This window comes from Pimephales promelas, chromosome 3, assembly GCF_988280905.1.
Source record: "Pimephales promelas chromosome 3, fPimPro1.hap1.1, whole genome shotgun sequence".
Taxonomy (NCBI): domain Eukaryota; kingdom Metazoa; phylum Chordata; class Actinopteri; order Cypriniformes; family Leuciscidae; genus Pimephales; species Pimephales promelas.
The window spans coordinates 45,842,639-45,852,482 of record NC_142771.1 but is presented as its reverse complement, the minus strand read 5'-3'; the positions used below and the strand labels follow the sequence as shown (position 1 = coordinate 45,852,482).

The 9,844-nt window shown below is 47.5% G+C and overlaps 51 non-coding genes across 51 annotated transcripts; all 51 read right to left on the bottom strand.

The window, feature by feature from the left end:
• Positions 1 to 61: 61 nt before the first annotated feature.
• On the bottom strand, positions 62 to 180 carry LOC148987616 (5S ribosomal RNA). Its single transcript, XR_016167639.1, has one exon. It is a non-coding gene; the product is annotated as a 5S ribosomal RNA (ribosomal RNA).
• Positions 181 to 243: 63 nt separating this feature from the next.
• Positions 244 to 362, bottom strand: LOC148987615 (5S ribosomal RNA). Its single transcript, XR_016167638.1, has one exon. It is a non-coding gene; the product is annotated as a 5S ribosomal RNA (ribosomal RNA).
• A 63-nt stretch (positions 363 to 425) lies between these two features.
• Positions 426 to 544, bottom strand: LOC148987614 (5S ribosomal RNA). Its single transcript, XR_016167637.1, has one exon. It is a non-coding gene; the product is annotated as a 5S ribosomal RNA (ribosomal RNA).
• Positions 545 to 607: 63 nt separating this feature from the next.
• Positions 608 to 726, bottom strand: LOC148987613 (5S ribosomal RNA). The gene has a single exon (XR_016167636.1). It is a non-coding gene; the product is annotated as a 5S ribosomal RNA (ribosomal RNA).
• A 63-nt stretch (positions 727 to 789) lies between these two features.
• LOC148987612 (5S ribosomal RNA) lies at positions 790 to 908 on the bottom strand. Its single transcript, XR_016167634.1, has one exon. It is a non-coding gene; the product is annotated as a 5S ribosomal RNA (ribosomal RNA).
• Positions 909 to 971: 63 nt separating this feature from the next.
• On the bottom strand, positions 972 to 1,090 carry LOC148987611 (5S ribosomal RNA). Its single transcript, XR_016167633.1, has one exon. It is a non-coding gene; the product is annotated as a 5S ribosomal RNA (ribosomal RNA).
• Positions 1,091 to 1,153: 63 nt separating this feature from the next.
• Positions 1,154 to 1,272, bottom strand: LOC148987610 (5S ribosomal RNA). Its single transcript, XR_016167632.1, has one exon. It is a non-coding gene; the product is annotated as a 5S ribosomal RNA (ribosomal RNA).
• Positions 1,273 to 1,335: 63 nt separating this feature from the next.
• On the bottom strand, positions 1,336 to 1,454 carry LOC148987609 (5S ribosomal RNA). The gene has a single exon (XR_016161148.1). It is a non-coding gene; the product is annotated as a 5S ribosomal RNA (ribosomal RNA).
• Positions 1,455 to 1,517: 63 nt separating this feature from the next.
• Positions 1,518 to 1,636, bottom strand: LOC148987608 (5S ribosomal RNA). Its single transcript, XR_016161359.1, has one exon. It is a non-coding gene; the product is annotated as a 5S ribosomal RNA (ribosomal RNA).
• A 63-nt stretch (positions 1,637 to 1,699) lies between these two features.
• Positions 1,700 to 1,818, bottom strand: LOC148987607 (5S ribosomal RNA). Its single transcript, XR_016161147.1, has one exon. It is a non-coding gene; the product is annotated as a 5S ribosomal RNA (ribosomal RNA).
• Positions 1,819 to 1,881: 63 nt separating this feature from the next.
• LOC148987606 (5S ribosomal RNA) lies at positions 1,882 to 2,000 on the bottom strand. Its single transcript, XR_016167631.1, has one exon. It is a non-coding gene; the product is annotated as a 5S ribosomal RNA (ribosomal RNA).
• A 63-nt stretch (positions 2,001 to 2,063) lies between these two features.
• On the bottom strand, positions 2,064 to 2,182 carry LOC148987605 (5S ribosomal RNA). The gene has a single exon (XR_016167630.1). It is a non-coding gene; the product is annotated as a 5S ribosomal RNA (ribosomal RNA).
• Positions 2,183 to 2,352: 170 nt separating this feature from the next.
• On the bottom strand, positions 2,353 to 2,471 carry LOC148987604 (5S ribosomal RNA). Its single transcript, XR_016167629.1, has one exon. It is a non-coding gene; the product is annotated as a 5S ribosomal RNA (ribosomal RNA).
• Positions 2,472 to 2,534: 63 nt separating this feature from the next.
• LOC148987603 (5S ribosomal RNA) lies at positions 2,535 to 2,653 on the bottom strand. The gene has a single exon (XR_016167628.1). It is a non-coding gene; the product is annotated as a 5S ribosomal RNA (ribosomal RNA).
• Positions 2,654 to 2,716: 63 nt separating this feature from the next.
• LOC148987602 (5S ribosomal RNA) lies at positions 2,717 to 2,835 on the bottom strand. The gene has a single exon (XR_016167627.1). It is a non-coding gene; the product is annotated as a 5S ribosomal RNA (ribosomal RNA).
• A 63-nt stretch (positions 2,836 to 2,898) lies between these two features.
• On the bottom strand, positions 2,899 to 3,017 carry LOC148987601 (5S ribosomal RNA). Its single transcript, XR_016167626.1, has one exon. It is a non-coding gene; the product is annotated as a 5S ribosomal RNA (ribosomal RNA).
• Positions 3,018 to 3,080: 63 nt separating this feature from the next.
• Positions 3,081 to 3,199, bottom strand: LOC148987600 (5S ribosomal RNA). Its single transcript, XR_016167625.1, has one exon. It is a non-coding gene; the product is annotated as a 5S ribosomal RNA (ribosomal RNA).
• A 63-nt stretch (positions 3,200 to 3,262) lies between these two features.
• Positions 3,263 to 3,381, bottom strand: LOC148987599 (5S ribosomal RNA). The gene has a single exon (XR_016161145.1). It is a non-coding gene; the product is annotated as a 5S ribosomal RNA (ribosomal RNA).
• Positions 3,382 to 3,444: 63 nt separating this feature from the next.
• Positions 3,445 to 3,563, bottom strand: LOC148987598 (5S ribosomal RNA). The gene has a single exon (XR_016161357.1). It is a non-coding gene; the product is annotated as a 5S ribosomal RNA (ribosomal RNA).
• Positions 3,564 to 3,626: 63 nt separating this feature from the next.
• On the bottom strand, positions 3,627 to 3,745 carry LOC148987597 (5S ribosomal RNA). The gene has a single exon (XR_016162865.1). It is a non-coding gene; the product is annotated as a 5S ribosomal RNA (ribosomal RNA).
• A 63-nt stretch (positions 3,746 to 3,808) lies between these two features.
• LOC148987596 (5S ribosomal RNA) lies at positions 3,809 to 3,927 on the bottom strand. The gene has a single exon (XR_016167623.1). It is a non-coding gene; the product is annotated as a 5S ribosomal RNA (ribosomal RNA).
• Positions 3,928 to 3,990: 63 nt separating this feature from the next.
• LOC148987595 (5S ribosomal RNA) lies at positions 3,991 to 4,109 on the bottom strand. Its single transcript, XR_016167622.1, has one exon. It is a non-coding gene; the product is annotated as a 5S ribosomal RNA (ribosomal RNA).
• A 164-nt stretch (positions 4,110 to 4,273) lies between these two features.
• Positions 4,274 to 4,392, bottom strand: LOC148987594 (5S ribosomal RNA). Its single transcript, XR_016167621.1, has one exon. It is a non-coding gene; the product is annotated as a 5S ribosomal RNA (ribosomal RNA).
• A 63-nt stretch (positions 4,393 to 4,455) lies between these two features.
• On the bottom strand, positions 4,456 to 4,574 carry LOC148987593 (5S ribosomal RNA). Its single transcript, XR_016167620.1, has one exon. It is a non-coding gene; the product is annotated as a 5S ribosomal RNA (ribosomal RNA).
• A 63-nt stretch (positions 4,575 to 4,637) lies between these two features.
• On the bottom strand, positions 4,638 to 4,756 carry LOC148987592 (5S ribosomal RNA). The gene has a single exon (XR_016167619.1). It is a non-coding gene; the product is annotated as a 5S ribosomal RNA (ribosomal RNA).
• Positions 4,757 to 4,819: 63 nt separating this feature from the next.
• Positions 4,820 to 4,938, bottom strand: LOC148987591 (5S ribosomal RNA). The gene has a single exon (XR_016163983.1). It is a non-coding gene; the product is annotated as a 5S ribosomal RNA (ribosomal RNA).
• A 63-nt stretch (positions 4,939 to 5,001) lies between these two features.
• Positions 5,002 to 5,120, bottom strand: LOC148987590 (5S ribosomal RNA). The gene has a single exon (XR_016162286.1). It is a non-coding gene; the product is annotated as a 5S ribosomal RNA (ribosomal RNA).
• Positions 5,121 to 5,183: 63 nt separating this feature from the next.
• LOC148987589 (5S ribosomal RNA) lies at positions 5,184 to 5,302 on the bottom strand. Its single transcript, XR_016167618.1, has one exon. It is a non-coding gene; the product is annotated as a 5S ribosomal RNA (ribosomal RNA).
• Positions 5,303 to 5,365: 63 nt separating this feature from the next.
• On the bottom strand, positions 5,366 to 5,484 carry LOC148987588 (5S ribosomal RNA). The gene has a single exon (XR_016167617.1). It is a non-coding gene; the product is annotated as a 5S ribosomal RNA (ribosomal RNA).
• A 63-nt stretch (positions 5,485 to 5,547) lies between these two features.
• On the bottom strand, positions 5,548 to 5,666 carry LOC148987587 (5S ribosomal RNA). The gene has a single exon (XR_016167616.1). It is a non-coding gene; the product is annotated as a 5S ribosomal RNA (ribosomal RNA).
• A 63-nt stretch (positions 5,667 to 5,729) lies between these two features.
• LOC148987586 (5S ribosomal RNA) lies at positions 5,730 to 5,848 on the bottom strand. Its single transcript, XR_016162864.1, has one exon. It is a non-coding gene; the product is annotated as a 5S ribosomal RNA (ribosomal RNA).
• Positions 5,849 to 5,911: 63 nt separating this feature from the next.
• On the bottom strand, positions 5,912 to 6,030 carry LOC148987585 (5S ribosomal RNA). The gene has a single exon (XR_016167615.1). It is a non-coding gene; the product is annotated as a 5S ribosomal RNA (ribosomal RNA).
• Positions 6,031 to 6,093: 63 nt separating this feature from the next.
• LOC148987584 (5S ribosomal RNA) lies at positions 6,094 to 6,212 on the bottom strand. The gene has a single exon (XR_016163773.1). It is a non-coding gene; the product is annotated as a 5S ribosomal RNA (ribosomal RNA).
• Positions 6,213 to 6,383: 171 nt separating this feature from the next.
• LOC148987583 (5S ribosomal RNA) lies at positions 6,384 to 6,502 on the bottom strand. The gene has a single exon (XR_016167614.1). It is a non-coding gene; the product is annotated as a 5S ribosomal RNA (ribosomal RNA).
• Positions 6,503 to 6,565: 63 nt separating this feature from the next.
• Positions 6,566 to 6,684, bottom strand: LOC148987582 (5S ribosomal RNA). Its single transcript, XR_016162862.1, has one exon. It is a non-coding gene; the product is annotated as a 5S ribosomal RNA (ribosomal RNA).
• Positions 6,685 to 6,747: 63 nt separating this feature from the next.
• Positions 6,748 to 6,866, bottom strand: LOC148987581 (5S ribosomal RNA). Its single transcript, XR_016167611.1, has one exon. It is a non-coding gene; the product is annotated as a 5S ribosomal RNA (ribosomal RNA).
• A 63-nt stretch (positions 6,867 to 6,929) lies between these two features.
• On the bottom strand, positions 6,930 to 7,048 carry LOC148987580 (5S ribosomal RNA). Its single transcript, XR_016167610.1, has one exon. It is a non-coding gene; the product is annotated as a 5S ribosomal RNA (ribosomal RNA).
• A 171-nt stretch (positions 7,049 to 7,219) lies between these two features.
• LOC148987579 (5S ribosomal RNA) lies at positions 7,220 to 7,338 on the bottom strand. The gene has a single exon (XR_016167609.1). It is a non-coding gene; the product is annotated as a 5S ribosomal RNA (ribosomal RNA).
• Positions 7,339 to 7,401: 63 nt separating this feature from the next.
• On the bottom strand, positions 7,402 to 7,520 carry LOC148987578 (5S ribosomal RNA). Its single transcript, XR_016167608.1, has one exon. It is a non-coding gene; the product is annotated as a 5S ribosomal RNA (ribosomal RNA).
• Positions 7,521 to 7,583: 63 nt separating this feature from the next.
• On the bottom strand, positions 7,584 to 7,702 carry LOC148987577 (5S ribosomal RNA). The gene has a single exon (XR_016167607.1). It is a non-coding gene; the product is annotated as a 5S ribosomal RNA (ribosomal RNA).
• Positions 7,703 to 7,765: 63 nt separating this feature from the next.
• LOC148987576 (5S ribosomal RNA) lies at positions 7,766 to 7,884 on the bottom strand. Its single transcript, XR_016167606.1, has one exon. It is a non-coding gene; the product is annotated as a 5S ribosomal RNA (ribosomal RNA).
• A 63-nt stretch (positions 7,885 to 7,947) lies between these two features.
• LOC148987575 (5S ribosomal RNA) lies at positions 7,948 to 8,066 on the bottom strand. The gene has a single exon (XR_016167605.1). It is a non-coding gene; the product is annotated as a 5S ribosomal RNA (ribosomal RNA).
• A 63-nt stretch (positions 8,067 to 8,129) lies between these two features.
• LOC148987574 (5S ribosomal RNA) lies at positions 8,130 to 8,248 on the bottom strand. Its single transcript, XR_016161144.1, has one exon. It is a non-coding gene; the product is annotated as a 5S ribosomal RNA (ribosomal RNA).
• Positions 8,249 to 8,311: 63 nt separating this feature from the next.
• On the bottom strand, positions 8,312 to 8,430 carry LOC148987573 (5S ribosomal RNA). The gene has a single exon (XR_016161356.1). It is a non-coding gene; the product is annotated as a 5S ribosomal RNA (ribosomal RNA).
• A 63-nt stretch (positions 8,431 to 8,493) lies between these two features.
• On the bottom strand, positions 8,494 to 8,612 carry LOC148987572 (5S ribosomal RNA). Its single transcript, XR_016162861.1, has one exon. It is a non-coding gene; the product is annotated as a 5S ribosomal RNA (ribosomal RNA).
• A 63-nt stretch (positions 8,613 to 8,675) lies between these two features.
• LOC148987571 (5S ribosomal RNA) lies at positions 8,676 to 8,794 on the bottom strand. Its single transcript, XR_016167604.1, has one exon. It is a non-coding gene; the product is annotated as a 5S ribosomal RNA (ribosomal RNA).
• Positions 8,795 to 8,857: 63 nt separating this feature from the next.
• LOC148987570 (5S ribosomal RNA) lies at positions 8,858 to 8,976 on the bottom strand. Its single transcript, XR_016167603.1, has one exon. It is a non-coding gene; the product is annotated as a 5S ribosomal RNA (ribosomal RNA).
• Positions 8,977 to 9,140: 164 nt separating this feature from the next.
• On the bottom strand, positions 9,141 to 9,259 carry LOC148987569 (5S ribosomal RNA). The gene has a single exon (XR_016167602.1). It is a non-coding gene; the product is annotated as a 5S ribosomal RNA (ribosomal RNA).
• A 63-nt stretch (positions 9,260 to 9,322) lies between these two features.
• On the bottom strand, positions 9,323 to 9,441 carry LOC148987568 (5S ribosomal RNA). The gene has a single exon (XR_016167600.1). It is a non-coding gene; the product is annotated as a 5S ribosomal RNA (ribosomal RNA).
• A 63-nt stretch (positions 9,442 to 9,504) lies between these two features.
• Positions 9,505 to 9,623, bottom strand: LOC148987567 (5S ribosomal RNA). The gene has a single exon (XR_016167599.1). It is a non-coding gene; the product is annotated as a 5S ribosomal RNA (ribosomal RNA).
• A 63-nt stretch (positions 9,624 to 9,686) lies between these two features.
• Positions 9,687 to 9,805, bottom strand: LOC148987566 (5S ribosomal RNA). The gene has a single exon (XR_016167598.1). It is a non-coding gene; the product is annotated as a 5S ribosomal RNA (ribosomal RNA).
• Between the last annotated feature and the right edge of the window lie 39 nt (positions 9,806 to 9,844).

Here is a 9,844-nt window from a genome sequence, read left to right as displayed (position 1 = left end):
AATCTGCTGCCAAAATTGGGCTATTTGAATAGTTAAAACATTAGGGTAGTAAACTATATAAAGCTTACAGCACCTGGTATTCCCAGGCGGTCTCCCATCCAAGTACTAACCAGGCCCGACCCTGCTTAGCTTCCGAGATCAGACGAGTTCGGGCGTTCTCAAGGTGGTATGGCCGTAAGCGAAATCTGCTGCCAAAATTGGGCTATTTGAATGGTTAGAACATTAGGGTAGTAAACTATATAAAGCTTACAGCACCTGGTATTCCCAGGCGGTCTCCCATCCAAGTACTAACCAGGCCCGACCCTGCTTAGCTTCCGAGATCAGACGAGTTCGGGCGTTCTCAAGGTGGTATGGCCGTAAGCGAAATCTGCTGCCAAAATTGGGCTATTTGAATGGTTAGAACATTAGGGTAGTAAACTATATAAAGCTTACAGCACCTGGTATTCCCAGGCGGTCTCCCATCCAAGTACTAACCAGGCCCGACCCTGCTTAGCTTCCGAGATCAGACGAGTTCGGGCGTTCTCAAGGTGGTATGGCCGTAAGCGAAATCTGCTGCCAAAATTGGGCTATTTGAATGGTTAAAACATTAGGGTAGTAAACTATATAAAGCTTACAGCACCTGGTATTCCCAGGCGGTCTCCCATCCAAGTACTAACCAGGCCCGACCCTGCTTAGCTTCCGAGATCAGACGAGTTCGGGCGTTCTCAAGGTGGTATGGCCGTAAGCGAAATCTGCTGCCAAAATTGGGCTATTTGAATGGTTAGAACATTAGGGTAGTAAACTATATAAAGCTTACAGCACCTGGTATTCCCAGGCGGTCTCCCATCCAAGTACTAACCAGGCCCGACCCTGCTTAGCTTCCGAGATCAGACGAGTTCGGGCGTTCTCAAGGTGGTATGGCCGTAAGCGAAATCTGCTGCCAAAATTGGGCTATTTGAATAGTTAAAACATTAGGGTAGTAAACTATATAAAGCTTACAGCACCTGGTATTCCCAGGCGGTCTCCCATCCAAGTACTAACCAGGCCCGACCCTGCTTAGCTTCCGAGATCAGACGAGTTCGGGCGTTCTCAAGGTGGTATGGCCGTAAGCGAAATCTGCTGCCAAAATTGGGCTATTTGAATGGTTAGAACATTAGGGTAGTAAACTATATAAAGCTTACAGCACCTGGTATTCCCAGGCGGTCTCCCATCCAAGTACTAACCAGGCCCGACCCTGCTTAGCTTCCGAGATCAGACGAGTTCGGGCGTTCTCAAGGTGGTATGGCCGTAAGCGAAATCTGCTGCCAAAATTGGGCTATTTGAATGGTTAGAACATTAGGGTAGTAAACTATATAAAGCTTACAGCACCTGGTATTCCCAGGCGGTCTCCCATCCAAGTACTAACCAGGCCCGACCCTGCTTAGCTTCCGAGACCAGACGAGTTCGGGCGTTCTCAAGGTGGTATGGCCGTAAGCGAAATCTGCTGCCAAAATTGGGCTATTTGAATGGTTAGAACATTAGGGTAGTAAACTATATAAAGCTTACAGCACCTGGTATTCACAGGCGGTCTCCCATCCAAGTACTAACCAGGCCCGACCCTGCTTAGCTTCCGAGATCAGACGAGTTCGGGCGTTCTCAAGGTGGTATGGCCGTAAGCGAAATCTGCTGCCAAAATTGGGCTATTTGAATGGTTAGAACATTAGGGTAGTAAACTATATAAAGCTTACAGCACCTGGTATTCCCAGGCGGTCTCCCATCCAAGTACTAACCAGGCCCGACCCTGCTTAGCTTCCGAGACCAGACGAGTTCGGGCGTTCTCAAGGTGGTATGGCCGTAAGCGAAATCTGCTGCCAAAATTGGGCTATTTGAATGGTTAGAACATTAGGGTAGTAAACTACATAAAGCTTACAGCACCTGGTATTCCCAGGCGGTCTCCCATCCAAGTACTAACCAGGCCCGACCCTGCTTAGCTTCCGAGATCAGACGAGTTCGGGCGTTCTCAAGGTGGTATGGCCGTAAGCGAAATCTGCTGCCAAAATTGGGCTATTTGAATGATTAGAACATTAGGGTAGTAAACTACATAAAGCTTACAGCACCTGGTATTCCCAGGCGGTCTCCCATCCAAGTACTAACCAGGCCCGACCCTGCTTAGCTTCCGAGATCAGACGAGTTCGGGCGTTCTCAAGGTGGTATGGCCGTAAGCGAAATCTGCAGCCAAAATTGGGCTATTTGAAGAAGAAAAAAAAGAGACTCTTTCAGGCTTTCTGAAGAAACTGAGAGACTATTTCAGGAATTTTGAGGGGAAAAAAGACAATTTAGGATTTTTGAAACATTTCATTGACTCTTTTTTTTTTTTTTTTTTTTAAACAATAAAGCTTACAGCACCTGGTATTCCCAGGCGGTCTCCCATCCAAGTACTAACCAGGCCCGACCCTGCTTAGCTTCCGAGATCAGACGAGTTCGGGCGTTCTCAAGGTGGTATGGCCGTAAGCGAAATCTGCTGCCAAAATTGGGCTATTTGAATAGTTAAAACATTAGGGTAGTAAACTATATAAAGCTTACAGCACCTGGTATTCCCAGGCGGTCTCCCATCCAAGTACTAACCAGGCCCGACCCTGCTTAGCTTCCGAGATCAGACGAGTTCGGGCGTTCTCAAGGTGGTATGGCCGTAAGCGAAATCTGCTGCCAAAATTGGGCTATTTGAATGGTTAGAACATTAGGGTAGTAAACTATATAAAGCTTACAGCACCTGGTATTCCCAGGCGGTCTCCCATCCAAGTACTAACCAGGCCCGACCCTGCTTAGCTTCCGAGATCAGACGAGTTCGGGCGTTCTCAAGGTGGTATGGCCGTAAGCGAAATCTGCTGCCAAAATTGGGCTATTTGAATAGTTAAAACATTAGGGTAGTAAACTATATAAAGCTTACAGCACCTGGTATTCCCAGGCGGTCTCCCATCCAAGTACTAACCAGGCCCGACCCTGCTTAGCTTCCGAGATCAGACGAGTTCGGGCGTTCTCAAGGTGGTATGGCCGTAAGCGAAATCTGCTGCCAAAATTGGGCTATTTGAATGGTTAGAACATTAGGGTAGTAAACTATATAAAGCTTACAGCACCTGGTATTCCCAGGCGGTCTCCCATCCAAGTACTAACCAGGCCCGACCCTGCTTAGCTTCCGAGATCAGACGAGTTCGGGCGTTCTCAAGGTGGTATGGCCGTAAGCGAAATCTGCTGCCAAAATTGGGCTATTTGAATGGTTAGAACATTAGGGTAGTAAACTATATAAAGCTTACAGCACCTGGTATTCCCAGGCGGTCTCCCATCCAAGTACTAACCAGGCCCGACCCTGCTTAGCTTCCGAGACCAGACGAGTTCGGGCGTTCTCAAGGTGGTATGGCCGTAAGCGAAATCTGCTGCCAAAATTGGGCTATTTGAATGGTTAGAACATTAGGGTAGTAAACTATATAAAGCTTACAGCACCTGGTATTCACAGGCGGTCTCCCATCCAAGTACTAACCAGGCCCGACCCTGCTTAGCTTCCGAGATCAGACGAGTTCGGGCGTTCTCAAGGTGGTATGGCCGTAAGCGAAATCTGCTGCCAAAATTGGGCTATTTGAATGGTTAGAACATTAGGGTAGTAAACTACATAAAGCTTACAGCACCTGGTATTCCCAGGCGGTCTCCCATCCAAGTACTAACCAGGCCCGACCCTGCTTAGCTTCCGAGATCAGACGAGTTCGGGCGTTCTCAAGGTGGTATGGTCGTAAGCGAAATCTCCTGCCAAAATTGGGCTATTTGAATGGTTAGAACATTAGGGTAGTAAACTACATAAAGCTTACAGCACCTGGTATTCCCAGGCGGTCTCCCATCCAAGTACTAACCAGGCCCGACCCTGCTTAGCTTCCGAGATCAGACGAGTTCGGGCGTTCTCAAGGTGGTATGGCCGTAAGCGAAATCTGCTGCCAAAATTGGGCTATTTGAATGGTTAGAACATTAGGGTAGTAAACTACATAAAGCTTACAGCACCTGGTATTCCCAGGCGGTCTCCCATCCAAGTACTAACCAGGCCCGACCCTGCTTAGCTTCCGAGATCAGACGAGTTCGGGCGTTCTCAAGGTGGTATGGCCGTAAGCGAAATCTGCAGCCAAAATTGGGCTATTTGAAGAAGAAAAAAAAGAGACTCTTTCAGGCTTTCTGAAGAAACTGAGAGACTATTTCAGGAATTTTGAGGGGAAAAAAGACAATTTAGGATTTTTGAAACATTTCATTGACTCTTTTTTTTTTTTTTAAACAATAAAGCTTACAGCACCTGGTATTCCCAGGCGGTCTCCCATCCAAGTACTAACCAGGCCCGACCCTGCTTAGCTTCCGAGATCAGACGAGTTCGGGCGTTCTCAAGGTGGTATGGCCGTAAGCGAAATCTGCTGCCAAAATTGGGCTATTTGAATAGTTAAAACATTAGGGTAGTAAACTATATAAAGCTTACAGCACCTGGTATTCCCAGGCGGTCTCCCATCCAAGTACTAACCAGGCCCGACCCTGCTTAGCTTCCGAGATCAGACGAGTTCGGGCGTTCTCAAGGTGGTATGGCCGTAAGCGAAATCTGCTGCCAAAATTGGGCTATTTGAATGGTTAGAACATTAGGGTAGTAAACTATATAAAGCTTACAGCACCTGGTATTCCCAGGCGGTCTCCCATCCAAGTACTAACCAGGCCCGACCCTGCTTAGCTTCCGAGATCAGACGAGTTCGGGCGTTCTCAAGGTGGTATGGCCGTAAGCGAAATCTGCTGCCAAAATTGGGCTATTTGAATAGTTAAAACATTAGGGTAGTAAACTATATAAAGCTTACAGCACCTGCTATTCCCAGGCGGTCTCCCATCCAAGTACTAACCAGGCCCGACCCTGCCTAGCTTCCGAGATCAGACGAGTTCGGGCGTTCTCAAGGTGGTATGGCCGTAAGCGAAATCTGCTGCCAAAATTGGGCTATTTGAATAGTTGAAACATTAGGGTAGTAAACTATATAAAGCTTACAGCACCTGCTATTCCCAGGCGGTCTCCCATCCAAGTACTAACCAGGCCCGACCCTGCTTAGCTTCCGAGATCAGACGAGTTCGGGCGTTCTCAAGGTGGTATGGCCGTAAGCGAAATCTGCTGCCAAAATTGGGCTATTTGAATGGTTAGAACATTAGGGTAGTAAACTATATAAAGCTTACAGCACCTGGTATTCCCAGGCGGTCTCCCATCCAAGTACTAACCAGGCCCGACCCTGCTTAGCTTCCGAGATCAGACGAGTTCGGGCGTTCTCAAGGTGGTATGGCCGTAAGCGAAATCTGCTGCCAAAATTGGGCTATTTGAATAGTTAAAACATTAGGGTAGTAAACTATATAAAGCTTACAGCACCTGGTATTCCCAGGCGGTCTCCCATCCAAGTACTAACCAGGCCCGACCCTGCTTAGCTTCCGAGATCAGACGAGTTCGGGCGTTCTCAAGGTGGTATGGCCGTAAGCGAAATCTGCTGCCAAAATTGGGCTATTTGAATGGTTAGAACATTAGGGTAGTAAACTATATAAAGCTTACAGCACCTGGTATTCCCAGGCGGTCTCCCATCCAAGTACTAACCAGGCCCGACCCTGCTTAGCTTCCGAGATCAGACGAGTTCGGGCGTTCTCAAGGTGGTATGGCCGTAAGCGAAATCTGTTGCCAAAATTGGGCTATTTGAATGGTTAGAACATTAGGGTAGTAAACTACATAAAGCTTACAGCACCTGGTATTCCCAGGCGGTCTCCCATCCAAGTACTAACCAGGCCCGACCCTGCTTAGCTTCCGAGATCAGACGAGTTCGGGCGTTCTCAAGGTGGTATGGTCGTAAGCGAAATCTCCTGCCAAAATTGGGCTATTTGAATGGTTAGAACATTAGGGTAGTAAACTACATAAAGCTTACAGCACCTGGTATTCCCAGGCGGTCTCCCATCCAAGTACTAACCAGGCCCGACCCTGCTTAGCTTCCGAGATCAGACGAGTTCGGGCGTTCTCAAGGTGGTATGGCCGTAAGCGAAATCTGCTGCCAAAATTGGGCTATTTGAATGGTTAGAACATTAGGGTAGTAAACTACATAAAGCTTACAGCACCTGGTATTCCCAGGCGGTCTCCCATCCAAGTACTAACCAGGCCCGACCCTGCTTAGCTTCCGAGATGAGACGAGTTCGGGCGTTCTCAAGGTGGTATGGCCGTAAGCGAAATCTGCAGCCAAAATTGGGCTATTTGAAGAAGAAAAAAAAGAGACTCTTTCAGGCTTTCTGAAGAAACTGAGAGACTATTTCAGGAATTTTGAGGGGAAAAAAGACAATTTAGGATTTTTGAAACATTTCATTGACTCTTTTTTTTTTTTTTTTTTTTTAAACAATAAAGCTTACAGCACCTGGTATTCCCAGGCGGTCTCCCATCCAAGTACTAACCAGGCCCGACCCTGCTTAGCTTCCGAGATCAGACGAGTTCGGGCGTTCTCAAGGTGGTATGGCCGTAAGCGAAATCTGCTGCCAAAATTGGGCTATTTGAATGGTTAGAACATTAGGGTAGTAAACTACATAAAGCTTACAGCACCTGGTATTCCCAGGCGGTCTCCCATCCAAGTACTAACCAGGCCCGACCCTGCTTAGCTTCCGAGATCAGACGAGTTCGGGCGTTCTCAAGGTGGTATGGTCGTAAGCAAAATCTCCTGCCAAAATTGGGCTATTTGAATGGTTAGAACATTAGGGTAGTAAACTACATAAAGCTTACAGCACCTGGTATTCCCAGGCGGTCTCCCATCCAAGTACTAACCAGGCCCGACCCTGCTTAGCTTCCGAGATCAGACGAGTTCGGGCGTTCTCAAGGTGGTATGGCCGTAAGCGAAATCTGCTGCCAAAATTGGGCTATTTGAATGATTAGAACATTAGGGTAGTAAACTACATAAAGCTTACAGCACCTGGTATTCCCAGGCGGTCTCCCATCCAAGTACTAACCAGGCCCGACCCTGCTTAGCTTCCGAGATCAGACGAGTTCGGGCGTTCTCAAGGTGGTATGGCCGTAAGCGAAATCTGCAGCCAAAATTGGGCTATTTGAAGAAGAAAAAAAAGAGACTCTTTCAGGCTTTCTGAAGAAACTGAGAGACTATTTCAGGAATTTTGAGGGGAAAAAAGACAATTTAGGATTTTTGAAACATTTCATTGACTCTTTTTTTTTTTTTTTTTTTTTAAACAATAAAGCTTACAGCACCTGGTATTCCCAGGCGGTCTCCCATCCAAGTACTAACCAGGCCCGACCCTGCTTAGCTTCCGAGATCAGACGAGTTCGGGCGTTCTCAAGGTGGTATGGCCGTAAGCGAAATCTGCTGCCAAAATTGGGCTATTTGAATAGTTAAAACATTAGGGTAGTAAACTATATAAAGCTTACAGCACCTGGTATTCCCAGGCGGTCTCCCATCCAAGTACTAACCAGGCCCGACCCTGCTTAGCTTCCGAGATCAGACGAGTTCGGGCGTTCTCAAGGTGGTATGGCCGTAAGCGAAATCTGCTGCCAAAATTGGGCTATTTGAATGGTTAGAACATTAGGGTAGTAAACTATATAAAGCTTACAGCACCTGGTATTCCCAGGCGGTCTCCCATCCAAGTACTAACCAGGCCCGACCCTGCTTAGCTTCCGAGATCAGACGAGTTCGGGCGTTCTCAAGGTGGTATGGCCGTAAGCGAAATCTGCTGCCAAAATTGGGCTATTTGAATAGTTAAAACATTAGGGTAGTAAACTATATAAAGCTTACAGCACCTGGTATTCCCAGGCGGTCTCCCATCCAAGTACTAACCAGGCCCGACCCTGCTTAGCTTCCGAGATCAGACGAGTTCGGGCGTTCTCAAGGTGGTATGGCCGTAAGCGAAATCTGCTGCCAAAATTGGGCTATTTGAATGGTTAGAACATTAGGGTAGTAAACTATATAAAGCTTACAGCACCTGGTATTCCCAGGCGGTCTCCCATCCAAGTACTAACCAGGCCCGACCCTGCTTAGCTTCCGAGATCAGACGAGTTCGGGCGTTCTCAAGGTGGTATGGCCGTAAGCGAAATCTGCTGCCAAAATTGGGCTATTTGAATGGTTAGAACATTAGGGTAGTAAACTATATAAAGCTTACAGCACCTGGTATTCCCAGGCGGTCTCCCATCCAAGTACTAACCAGGCCCGACCCTGCTTAGCTTCCGAGACCAGACGAGTTCGGGCGTTCTCAAGGTGGTATGGCCGTAAGCGAAATCTGCTGCCAAAATTGGGCTATTTGAATGGTTAGAACATTAGGGTAGTAAACTATATAAAGCTTACAGCACCTGGTATTCACAGGCGGTCTCCCATCCAAGTACTAACCAGGCCCGACCCTGCTTAGCTTCCGAGATCAGACGAGTTCGGGCGTTCTCAAGGTGGTATGGCCGTAAGCGAAATCTGCTGCCAAAATTGGGCTATTTGAATGGTTAGAACATTAGGGTAGTAAACTACATAAAGCTTACAGCACCTGGTATTCCCAGGCGGTCTCCCATCCAAGTACTAACCAGGCCCGACCCTGCTTAGCTTCCGAGATCAGACGAGTTCGGGCGTTCTCAAGGTGGTATGGTCGTAAGCGAAATCTCCTGCCAAAATTGGGCTATTTGAATGGTTAGAACATTAGGGTAGTAAACTACATAAAGCTTACAGCACCTGGTATTCCCAGGCGGTCTCCCATCCAAGTACTAACCAGGCCCGACCCTGCTTAGCTTCCGAGATCAGACGAGTTCGGGCGTTCTCAAGGTGGTATGGCCGTAAGCGAAATCTGCTGCCAAAATTGGGCTATTTGAATGGTTAGAACATTAGGGTAGTAAACTACATAAAGCTTACAGCACCTGGTATTCCCAGGCGGTCTCCCATCCAAGTACTAACCAGGCCCGACCCTGCTTAGCTTCCGAGATCAGACGAGTTCGGGCGTTCTCAAGGTGGTATGGCCGTAAGCGAAATCTGCAGCCAAAATTGGGCTATTTGAAGAAGAAAAAAAAGAGACTCTTTCAGGCTTTCTGAAGAAACTGAGAGACTATTTCAGGAATTTTGAGGGGAAAAAAGACAATTTAGGATTTTTGAAACATTTCATTGACTCTTTTTTTTTTTTTTAAACAATAAAGCTTACAGCACCTGGTATTCCCAGGCGGTCTCCCATCCAAGTACTAACCAGGCCCGACCCTGCTTAGCTTCCGAGATCAGACGAGTTCGGGCGTTCTCAAGGTGGTATGGCCGTAAGCGAAATCTGCTGCCAAAATTGGGCTATTTGAATAGTTAAAACATTAGGGTAGTAAACTATATAAAGCTTACAGCACCTGGTATTCCCAGGCGGTCTCCCATCCAAGTACTAACCAGGCCCGACCCTGCTTAGCTTCCGAGATCAGACGAGTTCGGGCGTTCTCAAGGTGGTATGGCCGTAAGCGAAATCTGCTGCCAAAATTGGGCTATTTGAATGGTTAGAACATTAGGGTAGTAAACTATATAAAGCTTACAGCACCTGGTATTCCCAGGCGGTCTCCCATCCAAGTACTAACCAGGCCCGACCCTGCTTAGCTTCCGAGATCAGACGAGTTCGGGCGTTCTCAAGGTGGTATGGCCGTAAGCGAAATCTGCTGCCAAAATTGGGCTATTTGAATAGTTAAAACATTAGGGTAGTAAACTATATAAAGCTTACAGCACCTGGTATTCCCAGGCGGTCTCCCATCCAAGTACTAACCAGGCCCGACCCTGCTTAGCTTCCGAGATCAGACGAGTTCGGGCGTTCTCAAGGTGGTATGGCCGTAAGCGAAATCTGCTGCCAAAATTGGGCTATTTGAATGGTTAGA